Source organism: Atta colombica, unplaced genomic scaffold, assembly GCF_001594045.1.
Source record: "Atta colombica isolate Treedump-2 unplaced genomic scaffold, Acol1.0 scaffold110, whole genome shotgun sequence".
Taxonomy (NCBI): Eukaryota; Metazoa; Arthropoda; class Insecta; order Hymenoptera; family Formicidae; genus Atta; species Atta colombica.
This window is the reverse complement of record NW_017259196.1, coordinates 1,208,763-1,222,116: the sequence shown is the minus strand read 5'-3', so window position 1 is coordinate 1,222,116 and position 13,354 is coordinate 1,208,763. Positions and strand designations below refer to the sequence as shown.

Below are 13,354 nucleotides of genomic sequence, written 5' to 3'. Positions count from 1 at the left end.
TATACAGTTCACGATATTATTCCAATCTTATATTTATTAATATGATTAATAAATAATTTGTGTATCCGTATCACGGATAATTAAAATATTAAACGGCTACTAAATATATGCGCATATTAAAACGGTATAAATTGTTATGAATAATTTAATAATATTACAATTTTCTCCAGTCTCTCTTGGCGCAAACTTTATTCATGAAAATCGCGTTTTTACATTTGCAAAACTATAAGTTCACGTTACTGGTTTTCCTACTCGTGGAAGTCCTTTACGTTTATGCGTCTTCGCTGTACGAGCGTTGAATAATGGCTACATTAGACCTCGCAGTTGTTCAATTTTCGTGCGTCAACGACGCGTGCTGTCGCATCTTTCTGAACAATTACGTACGGTCGTACGTGTAAAGGCAAGCCCGTAGCACGCGTCTCGCCCTAAGTCGGATCACGGCGGATCCTAGCGATAATACTCCCAGTACAGCCGGCATTAACACCGCCTTTGCGGAAATTAATTTCCGCCACCACGTTGTCAAATTTTCACGGGGGATGCTACGTTCAGGAGTCGGCAGGAGCTGCTACCTTCTTTTCACTGCGCCGTGATCCACTAGCGTGCATCAAATTGCATGTTTCACAGTACACTTTTACGTAAATCTCTTACCGCATCACACACTGCGTCTCTGTCCCTCGAGAGGCAAAGTTTACTCTGTTTTTGCGCGATCCTCCGCGAGAAAATGTGTGCGACGTATGCATATAATATGCGACCACGTAAAAATTAATTCAAATCATAAAAATATAATAAGCATCGTAAAATTTTATTTCGCAGAAAAAAAGAGAATCGCACAAACTAAAAGCTACTTTAGTAAGTGTTATTAATTTATTGTTACAGCTTTTTACTTTGCACTTTAATCCTTAAAAAGTTATAAGCAATCAAATTGGATGGGTATGCTTTTTTGATATGGCATATCCATTCAATTTAATTGTTTATAACTTTTATAAAAGTGAATATATTGTAAAAAAATTTTTTTCAATTGAAACACTACGCTATAAAAAATAACCTCTATATCTATATAATTCTCACTATGTTGCTGTTAATATTAACACCAGTATGATGTGGATTTAACATCATGTGTCTTGATTAATATTAATACCAAATTAATTAATATTGACATCAAATATATAGATACCGCATGAGTGTTAAATTCACATTAAGAGATTAAATCCACACCGATATTTTTTAGAGTGTAGATATTAAAGAATATAATGATGCCAAGCAAATGTATGTATCTTTATAAATAAAACGGTTATAAGCAATAAAAGAAAAGGGAAGGGAAAGGAAGAGAAAAAGGAAAGGGAAATACCGAGAAGGTTAATAAATTTATATAAAAGATTTTCACGCTTGTGAATTAGCAATCAAATCGATATGTTTGTGATTTTAAAAAATAACAGTTGCTTGATCAATAAAAATTCTAGCGTATTCTCATATAATGATTCGCGACTACCATTGTTGCAATTTATAATCGTTAAGGTCACAACATAGTGTAAACGAATCTTAATTTACTCGCAAACGCACGCGGAAACATCCTCTTGTTGCGAAGTCTGCAGATGTAGAAGGTATGGAGGTACGGGGATGCTAAACAAGGGGGTGGTATCATCATCCTCAGTGTGTACAAGACTCGGCAGCGACCCCGACAGAACCTTCCCCCTAACTTCCACCCTCGGCGACGTAATTGAATCACGCTGCGGATCGTCGAGGCGTAAAATGTGGATTAAATACGATGCATACGTAGTACAGAATCCTGTTCCGGAGAGTTGCGTTGGCTCGCAATGAGAGGATGTCATCGCTGAATGTTGTATCTAGTATATGTACACTAGAAACTCGGAATACACCGGCATTCCGATGGACGTCTGAATGACCGGTCCGTCACCGCTAATTTGTACACTTGCTTGCGACCCTTTTGAAGATTAACCCATGTAGGATTGTGAATTCGGCTAATCAAATCGGTTGCTCGTAACTCTTTGCATGTGCTTCAACGGAGCTCGTTGAAATTTGTAACGCGCAAACGAGAACACGACAGAGGGATCAATTTTAGAGCTCTACATTCAAAATCTATTTATAACGTGTCTGTTTTTAACTCTGTCCTTTAGCTGCGCGTGTCTCATTTATCTTTCGGAATGGACGATGCTCATGATTATACAATGCGATCACACGATTGTATTTTCGATCTAACAAATATATACAAACCGAAACGATGCGACTTGCGCAGTTTCTCCCGAGCTGTAGAGGACTTATCGTCGATCGTTCGGTTCCGTGGTTCGGTTGCTCGTTTCTCTTCGCTTTCTGGACGTCTCAATTTCATTAACCATGTCGTATTCCAGCGAAAATGGAGGATAATGGTGATTTCGGAAAGGAAGTCGATAAGGAATTATGGGCGAGATAGAGAACACGATGGGAACAAGGAAATTTGATGAGTAGAATCCAGGTTGCAAATCAAATCGTTCTTATTATATTTGAATTTTAACGCTTCTCTTTTATCACTCGACATGATACACTCGGGAGTTTTTTATTTTCATTTCTTCAACTTCTCTCGTTTTATTTAAATTTGTTTATTCCGCTTTTAGTTTGATATCTGAAATTTCTATTCTTTTCGTATAATTCAAAAAACAGTAAAAAATACATTATGATATACAAAAGAAATTAGAATTCCACCTATACATTTTTAATTCTATTCAATAATTAGTAATACATATAATTACTAATGATATCTAATAGAAGTTGAGAAAATTGATTTTCCTTCATCGATTATCAAGATAATCATTGAAGAAGAATCAACGATTTATCTTGAAATTATAATTAAAAGAACTCTTGTGCGACATCGGGATATCTTCATTTAAAGACGTTTGTGAAATTTATGAATGTCGGTACTATTTTTGGAAAATTCCAAGGGTGAAAGAAAAACCATCAATCTCAGTTTCGCTTTACGGAGTGGCGACAGCCAGAGCGATTTGAGGACGAGACTCACTCTCTCCGTTCGATGCCGTTTATGAGCGAACTGTTCTCAAACTGTTTTTATAAGAAAGATAAATAGGTGCTTTTGATAAAACTCGACTGACGCACCCAGGCCCGAAGCATTGAATTTCATTATCGTGCGAGTCCTGATTTATCGCCCGCGCTCGGCTTACTCTCGAACGACTTGCCCTCTCTTGCCTCCCTCGTGACAGTCCTCTCGACGATCCATTTTACAAAACGTGATAACAAATCGCGGTCTCGAGGAATTTACGTAACCAGCGGTCGAAATGTCGATTCCCCTCGCAGCGATAAAGATTGTCGTTTTCGAGAATAGTGTTATATTTTTCAGGCTGCGGTCACCAGGCTTTTCGGATTTCCGTCGCGCTTTTTTCCGTTCCCAAAATTTCAGACCACGGTCGACCGTCAAATGCAATCGCCGAGAGAGCCTGGATGCATCCGTGCGCGTTGAATAATCAAACGAAAAAATTGGCTCGTCATAAATGTCCGTGGATCCTATCGTCATCCACCTAGCATGAAACTTCCTCTCCCCTTCATCCTCATCTTTCTCCATTCTCCGCATCTTCCGACGTTCTCTCATGGCCTGTCATAAAACTTTCATAACTTTCGGTATTTCCACGAACAGCCTTTTGCCAGTCCGCTCATGCGAGTCGTTAGATACGGCTCTTCTCTTCTCTTAAGTAAGGAAACGACGAGAGAATGAACGGGACGTGCCAGGTATAAAAAATATCTCGCAGTTAACTTTTGAGACAACGCGATCAATTTTGACATACTCATAATTTGAATATTATTTCTTACGAAGCCCGACGTGATCTTTCAAATTATTTTTAACTATCATCATTCGAAGATCAAAGATGTAAAGGACTCTGCCTACATGGAATCATATTAGGTTTCGGTGAAATAATTTAGCTTTCACACATAATGTAGTTTATATATACACTGTTAAATTTATAATGTTAAATCATACCGTATTTGATCTTTAATTATTTCTATAGGTTACCTAATAACTATTTCTAATAACGATATGTGTTAATTTAACTAAAACAATGAAGTTAAACAATTTAGCAAGAAACTATTAAATTTATTTTATTAAGTGCATACGTCGTGACATTGTTTGTTTGGAAACTAAGCACTGAAAGGATTGATTTACATTTTGAACACAGGTGAAAATTAAAAATAATAAAATGTTTAACTTAAGAGATTAGATTTAATTCAAGAAATTGCCATTACTTCTTTAATGTCTAACAGTGTAGTGAATAAAAAATATTATATCAAAATACAAGGCTCCATAATGAATAATTCTTGAAGTATGGTATATCAAAGGTGTAAAATTTGTATTTATAGACCACATTTGATAGTTTAAATTATTCATTATTGAACATTTTTGTATTCACATGACATTATAAAAATGCATTAAACTAACTCATTTCATCGAAATTTACCGAAATTTTCCATATAATTAATGCGGAGTTTTTTAGACTCGAATATTCAGACTAGAAAACATTATGAACATTTATAAACGAACGATTTTATTTATATGCATTGCGATTAAAATATTGAGATATCACAGACATTGTATTGTCTATTTACTATTCCCATGTCGCTGATACAAAGTTTTTTGAATATTTATCTTTGTCGCGGAAGGACACGAAGGCGTGGGACGAACGCTGTCTGTGCGCGAATTGTCACTGGCTGAGTGGTTCATAAATTTGCAAATAGCTGCTAACAATTCATGCCATTCAATGCGGCGATGCACTGTACCGGTAATCATTTCAAATGCACTGGCTGTATCGCTCGGTTGCATCGCTCGGTTGTGTTCGGGCAAACATTCCGGCTAAACGATCGTCACATCAAATTCGACGTTCCGATCGGCGACAACGATAAAAATGTTACTACGCTTAGAATGCTTTAATCGCGACTTGACGCATTATTTTAAAAATATTACTAACAAGGTGTGATGAAATTGAAATTGATGAAATTTTTATCGTGCTTTATTGATTAATACATTTCGCGTTTTTCGAACGACGGCAAACATTGGGAAATGGGACATATTGTTCTACGAGTCTCGAAATAGATGAAAGGTGACTCATACCGACAAAGCGCAAAGTTGGCTCGAATAGCCGTGGTATATGGTTTCTGTCGTTACTGTTGCAACTGCCGTAATACCTCTTACAGCAGCAGCCGTCGTTCTCGCAGCACATTAAATAACTTCGTGTCTCGAATATCGAAATAGAGCTACGGGAACGAGTAGACAGACGATCGTTCCGATCGCATATATCGTATATAGAAAGAAATCATAGTTCACACTTGACTCGTCGTTACCGATATTTCTTTACAACTTCTGGCTATAAATCGAAATATATGTAACTTACATTTCTCTTCGAAAAGCATTGCACGTAATTGCAGGGGATTTTTTTAATTCTCTGCTCTTGCTTTAAATTTTCATTATTAAGATTCTCTACTCATATAAATATCTACTATTATTACCATTCATATAACGTTAATAAGTTTATCTTAAAAATAAGAAGAAGGAAACGGTAAATTAAATCGTCGTAAACTTTTTTACGAGGTAATATTTTAGAACTTTTACTCCCTCGCGCGTGCGCTCCTACCTATTTTCATTTCATTATCAAGCCGAAATGAGTAGCGCCGTTTCATTGTTAAACCGAATTCTCGCTGATTGTGAAAATACAGAGGGCGGTTAATAACTCCGAAAGATCTCATTTCCGTGAATTAATTTTGAACCGGCGTGTGCCACTTATTTCTGTAAAATTCTGACTCTTTACGCGAATAATGTGCAAAAGAAAAACACGCTAGCTTATTCATCGCTTAATTAACGCTCTTTTTATTTTGCGACATAGCTTACCGTTGCTCTTAATCTCGAGGGATAATATCTCGAGGGTCGACTTTTAAAGTGTGTATTTAAGCACGGTACATTCTGAATTATATCATTTTGCAATTTAGCGTTGCGATTGACCGCTGTGCTACGTCTCGAACGTACCCTTCCCTCAGTTTTCTAATATTACGAATGGAAATTTGATTTGACTTGTGACTAACGTAGCTGGTCATGGATGGGATAACTTAAAAGTTATCCGGTACTGACCGCAAGATGAGGAGCGACGAGTTGCAATCGGATAGTTGGCGATTTACTATAGTAATTACCAAAATTACTGCACCGCATAATGACGGTAATTATCGCCGTAATTCGCGGTAATTGCTGCAGCAATTACTGGGCTGAAATCCTGAAGACTGGCGGAAAGGCCGGCAGGTGGTTGCGTCGGTGACGATCGCTTTTTCTCCCTTTCTGCCTGAGTTTCATCTCGCCTCTGCCTATTGATTTTGATGGGAGAAAATGGACGAGATATTATCACCTTTATTCTCAAGGCTAGCTTCAATAGATATGTTTTCCTATGGCTGATTTTATATTTTTACACAGTTCCGTAGAAATTTAATGAATGATTATTGTAACATTTTTAATTTAAAGATTCTCTATTCAGAGAGATTGGAAATAAAAGTCGTTCATGTTCTGCAAAATTCTGTGGAAAAGAGAGAAAAAGATGCATGTATATATCTTGCTCCAACTATTGCAAATTATCAAAACATGTTGGACCATCAATCAAAAGTGATCTTCTTATGGCCAATCTCTGATTAGGGGATGTTTATTAAAATTTTTTATATGCACTTTTACAATGTTCTAACCATTATTATTTTATTGCAGATCTGAGCCACGAAGAGAAATCGATATTTTTGGCGTATGGTGAGTTTATTCATTATTTTATAAATTTGTATACAAGATGGTGGATAAATCAGAACTGTCGTGATCGTTGATTACCATTTAACTTTTAATGCATTTCTCATGTTTTCGAATCGACAGATAACCGATAGGGAATGATTCTCTTTATAACTGTGACAGACCTTGAGATAGAAATTACGATATTCAAATGCGCGACGCGTCCTTCGCGTCTCTCGGGGATCGAAATCCACCGTTTCTTTTCTCTTCCTAATGACTCGCGAAAAATTTCAATGCGTCTCAACGGCTCGCCTTTTCATATCGAATAATAAATGACGGCCGACGCCGTCGGAAGGCTAGGTCGACACGACGCCCAGCTGTCGAGACGCCGTTAAACTAGGATGCTAGGTGAGCTATCTAAATGCGTTGGTCGCTTCTGGCAACCGGAATGATTTTGTATTCATCTTTTGAAAAATACCGCTTTTCAAGTACGAGGCCACATGATGCCCCGGCTAACGCGACCAGATAGTCTGAGGACATGCGTCAAAGTTGCAGAGGAAATTTATCACGAGACGTATTCTTTTCTTCACTCACAACCTATTTAGTTTCCCTGGTTGTGCTATGACAAATGGACGAGTTTAAACGAAAATAACATCTAGTTCGCTCGATATAATTTATAATTTATTATAAGCTTAACAGTCGTGATGCCATAGAAATTGTAACATTTGTTGAGGTATTCCTTTCAATTTACAAAATTTATATACATTATATATATAATTGAAATAATGATGGGCCATTAGATATTTATTGTTAAAATTTATATTATGATTGATAAATAGTGATTAATAAACAATAAAATGGATATTTCGATCTTTATCAGATCATTTTCAATGTTAGGATATTAGAGACAAGTCATTTTGGATGGTGCATAACGAATTTTTATATTTCGAACTGCCATTCAATATTTGTATTATGTATCATGTAAAATGACTTGTCTAATATTGAAAATGATTTGATAGAGGGGGAGGGGGATATCTAGACATCTATTTCATTATTATTATAAATTATATATTTTAACAACAAATATTTACTTTGGTTCATAGCTCGTTATTATTTCAATTTGATTTTTAATTTAATTGAGCTTATTATTGTCTTCTTTTTATTTTATATATATATATATAAATTTATAAAATTAAATTATTACATATATAGTTACACACATATATACAATAGTTACATAAAATCTGTTTATATTATTCTATTTCTCCATGTTACTCTTTGCTGTTACTCTCTTTGCATCCCATGTTTCAAACAATTATGTGCAAGACATTGCGTAAATAGATAGAGCTACTGAAATGGAGATCGATGGCATCATATTCATTTCAAGTTTCCGGAATGGATTCACCTACGGAAAACGAGATTTACGTAGGATAGAATAGCGATACGTCGACGATGTATTCGTGAGTCACTGGCGTCTTCCTACGAGACAGATTGTCGTCCTGGGATCACACTACCGGATGACACTCGCAAACTTGCCTTTCTCCCTGTATTGATTTTCGAGCTAATAAAGTTTGTATAGGTGCAAAAGTTGCGTAAGCCCATGGTCGGCCGTGTTTCCTTGTTCTCGCTCGAACTTTGTAAACTCTAGCCTCGCGTATGATATACGTGAATGAATTTGGATCAGCGGTTAATTTTTTTACTTCATCCCATGGTGAATGAATAGTGATCCGACGTTATTTTATTAACGACCAACGATGGTACGAGAATTCCAACAACGAAGTCGCGACTTGGGCGCTTTAATGAAAGCCATTGTTAGCCCCGTTTCAACTTCGAACTCGAAAATTCTGCGCGCGGATTCGCAACTGCTTGAATTTGAAGCAGCGCGTAACTCTCCAGAAACGAACTCGTTGCTATTAATTACATGTTCTTTTGCCAATTAGATGCGTCTGTATACTTTGAAAACACTGTTTCGTTTACAGTTCGCATCATGTAATTTGTGCTGCGTAGTTAATGAAGTTCGCCTTTATAAAATTTGCGAATCTTTCACCTGTTAAATCATTATGATTTCAATCGCTTAATTAGACGTTAATTCCATAATGTTTGTCTCAGTCTACAATATTTTTCCAGTCGTCCACACGAAATGTTACATTTCCCGTGATTATCGTATAAATGTAATAACCGCGTCATCACTGCCACGCGAATTATTGTCCGCTATATACGACATACGAAATTCATTCATCGCTTTTTATTACGGTCGCCAGTTATTATTCTCATTTCGCGAAACGGTGAAATGCCGCCTCATGAGGGACTCGAACGACGTTGGTGTTTAATTGTTGCGCATATCTGAACGAGAAAGAAATTGCTCGCGTTATTATTTCCCCGCTCGATGATGAACATCCATCGTGTTTGCTCTCTCCTGTAGTACGCGTGACATCGGCGGGCCTTGCATCGGAACTTGCTCGTTTTCGTACGCACGTACATACGTGGCGACAACCGCAGAGAGTTGTGCGGTTTTCTATTAACTCGAGTGCCGCAGCAGTGTCGGCTTTTCAGCGTGGATTATCGTTGCATAATCCGTGCTAGAGAGTCTGTCGGGTTCCTAGGACGAGGGAAAACAGGTTATTACGACATGCTGTTACAAACGAGACACACCATAATTATTGAAAAGGGGTAGAACATTATTGTCTTGTGTCCGAACTTTATTCAATGATGATATAAGCAAGTTTATAGATTAGTGGAAGGTTCGTGTGTTAGAAGCAGCTAACGAGAAACAGGATAATTCTTTTTACACCGAGTACTCGATACATGTATTAATTAGTAACTTTCTATTAAATTACCTTAATTTGAGTAATGTATTTAAAGAATGATATACTAAATTGATACAATATACATCAAAATGATTAATTAAATAACTGTCATGTATATGCGAGCAGTCAGAGAAAGATTTTTCAATTCAAGAAAATATTTCTTTACTATGCGGTTAAAAAAACAATTTTTACTTGAACGTTATTTCTTCAATTTAAACATTACTTTTTAATATCAAATAATTTTTTTTTATTTATTATAAAAAAAATGTTTAAACCAAAGAAATTTTTTCTTTAGCAAAGAAACATTTCTTTGAATCGAAAAAATCTTTCTCTGGGTGAGAGATAAAACGCTGATTAAAATTGTGTATACCAATATCTACTAATGTTCAATAATGCCCAATTTTTATATCCATTAATGCCCTAATAACAGTCATTAATGGTCTAATAATACCCGTTAATGCTCTGGTAATATCCATTAAAGTAATGCATAACTTCATACCACTTATTATAATATAATACACAATTCTCTTAAGTAATGCTCAGTAATGCTCCATGTCTGTATGTGCAATGTTTTTAGGTTTATCCTTCGTATATATGTTTGCACGCGTTTGTTCGCCAAAATTAAGATAATTTAATAAAAAATTATTAGTTGTAGTGCCATGTGTCAAGTGCACGATGTAAATTAGGTCACTGACTAATCTGATTGAATGGGATCTTCAGTTCAATAAAAGATGTAGAGAATCGTTAAAATAATAATTAATGAAATGTCTAGGATACAGAAAATATGTTTGAGAAAATCTAATGTACATATGACTCAAGGATTTGTTTAAGTATCTATAAAATATTTGTAGAGAGCTGCAAATTCGGAAAGATCTTAACTAAAAAAGAATCATAAATAAGTAGTGAAATTGGATAAGAGTAATTGGATTAAGGTTTATCAAGACTGTCTAGACAAAGTAAAATCGTTGGAAAATAAATTAACAATAGAAAAAAAAATTTCGTGTCAGAAACGTGTTACAGCAAACAGCGCTTGCAGAGGATGAAAATGCATGTCGTGAAAGAGCTAATGGAAGAATGCTAAATAAAAACATTGGTATAAGCAGTTGAAAATAATATATAAAAGATGCTTCTCCATTATTGAAAAACTCGAGCGTATCGAGTATTCACGCAGAAATAAGGGTATTCATCGATTACACCAGGTGCTTCGTGAAATGAATTACGAAGAGATTTCTCCGATCCTGCCGCTTTAAAAACGGATAGGTATGACGCGTGGATGATTAAATTCCTCTCTAATTGTGTTTTCTCTGTTCATGTATACGCGATAAAAATGATTATTCTCGCAACGCGATTACCAATTAGCGCTAATAAGGTTTCATGTGCAGTACAGAAGACGATATAGCTACTGCAGCATTAACAGAGAATTATCCCGAATATACTGCTACAGAGATACCATTATTTCGTGAAGACGCAAAGTGAAAGAAGTAGAAGGTGAGCGTCGCTTATTTTAAGAGCTCGTAAAATTTCCACTTCGAATCCGACGAGAACGCTCGCATTAGAAAATAGTTTTCACACGTTTATTATCTTCATTTCCTCATTTGCGAGGTTACGTCTTTTCCTTGCTCGCGTTTCAATGATGGTGTTATTAAATTCCTTTCAATAGTTCGTTTTTCGCATGAATGAACATTATTCATTGAAGATTTATTCTCGCATCTTCCATTGAGATGCACTGTTTCACGTTTATCGATTCTCAACAATAGAGCGACTGGACTTGTTTGAGTTTATAAATTCAAAATAATAACTCAAAATATATAATAGGCGCATAGTCGCGCTATTTATGAATATATTACATTTGCGTTTTATAAATATTTAAACAATAACGCGAAACTCTGGCAATTCCGCACGAGAGATGTGCCCCATGCGGAATCATTTTTTACACAGCAGTGTCGGAAAAACTACTATTCAGCGGGATTCTTTATACAAAATATTGCTCAATAGATCGAGGTTGTAATGCTAGGAATAACCATAAGAGTTGACAAATGGTTGCAACCGCAATTTATCAATATCAAGAGTAGACAAACCTTTATCGAGCTTGTTGGTGCGTTCGATAGTGTCTATTGAATAAATGCCGAAAATATCGGTGGTACGGCAATAAGATTTGAAATGTACTTTGCTAGGACGATTTTACGGGGGTGGAAGCGAAAACTTTTCTCGCGCGATTCGTGAAAGGATTCATAAATGATGTGATGAAACCTTGAAAGGTTACGCCGGGTGGCGTACGTATAGAAACATGTCAAAAGTAATGGTCGGCATCTGTCAAGCGGCGACGGTGTCGAACGTCGCCTGTTAAAAAGGAACGGACTGAATAAACGGCGACGACCACGTCATGTCCCGTGATTTTAAATATCATTCGCGTCGGTGCTCGTGACAATACACCATTTACATTGCCGTCGTTGCGTCTTCATGCGAAGCGTCAGGGAACGAAAGAAAAATAAGTAGATATTTTCAATTCGGCGATATCTATCGCAGGAACGGAAGAGATTTCACGTTTATAGAATTTTTCTCCTTCTCGAATATTACGTCAGTAGAGTTTGATAAAATAACAAAAGCGATTCACGCGCACTTATTCCTGGAGGTAGACAATATTGCTTCAACTCGTTACAGCCTGTAGCTAAATTGCTAGTTAAAAGTTGTTTTGAGCTTAGAAACTTCAAATTAATGCACACCAATGATTTGGAATTTGGAATTATAATGTTATCATAGATGCAATATATAATATTTTCAATCTCGCCGATATTAAAATTAGCCTGTTCAAAACTTAATTTGTGATGAAAGTGCTACACACTTCCATCTTTCTAATACAGCTCGTTGAACGAACATCGAATAAACGGAGAATAAAAAAAGACATAGCCACTATATTGAAAAAATGGTTTTGCTGAAATATCTAAAAATTTAGCTAAATACAAATCTGAAAATAATTTTATTAAACTATCAAAATAATTACATAGAATGTTTAAACACTGATGATAATACTGCAAAAACTGCTTTTTAAGTTTTCAGCAATCAGTTTAAGCGTCCTACATAATTATTTTTATGCCAAACAAAATTATTTTTAAATCTGTGCATCCTAAATCTTTAGATACTTCATCAAAATCATTCTTTCTCTTTGTTAAATAGAATTTTAGTGTTTGTTCTTTTTTCTTTTGAGCTTGCTCAATGAAATGATGGACAAAAGAAAGCGTTTAGCTCGCAAGCTAAGTTTTAAACAAACTTATATTAAAACATTGAACAACTCAATGTTCTAAATGTTTTTTTATATTTTATTGTTTGTATCGCGTTAGAAAGAAATAGATTATTATGTGTCTAATTGTGTATTTATATAATTGACTCTATGCTTGCCTCACAGTAGAAACGCAAATCGAGAAGTAATATGGAGGTATAATATCAACAGCATCATTGATCACGCAATTAACGAGCGATATGAGCATCACAATGACAAGAGGATTGGCGGTAACGATGCAACTGCGACAACATGACTGGCCATACATGACGTAGGCAGTGACACGATCACATTTTTCCCAATATGAGAGTTGTCGATTTGACAATCTATCGCGACATTTTAGTGGTCCTTCTATGATCGCATCATAATTATTAATCGAAATCAATCGCATTCTTATGAAATCGTAACATGTAATCAACGACAAATATATCGATAGGTCAGAGATAATTGCCATTATATTATATGCGTTAATACAACTCGCTTCTTTACATATAATTAGCAAGAAAATTCGAAAGTGTACTGAAA

The 13,354-nt window shown here is 35.8% G+C and overlaps 1 long non-coding RNA gene across 1 annotated transcript; it reads left to right on the top strand.

The window, feature by feature from the left end:
• The first annotated feature begins 2,266 nt into the window (after positions 1-2,266).
• LOC108693866 lies at positions 2,267-13,323 on the top strand. The gene is made up of 3 exons (XR_001932050.1): positions 2,267-2,470; positions 6,734-6,772; positions 12,956-13,323. It is a non-coding gene; the product is annotated as an uncharacterized LOC108693866 (long non-coding RNA).
• Positions 13,324-13,354: the final 31 nt, after the last annotated feature.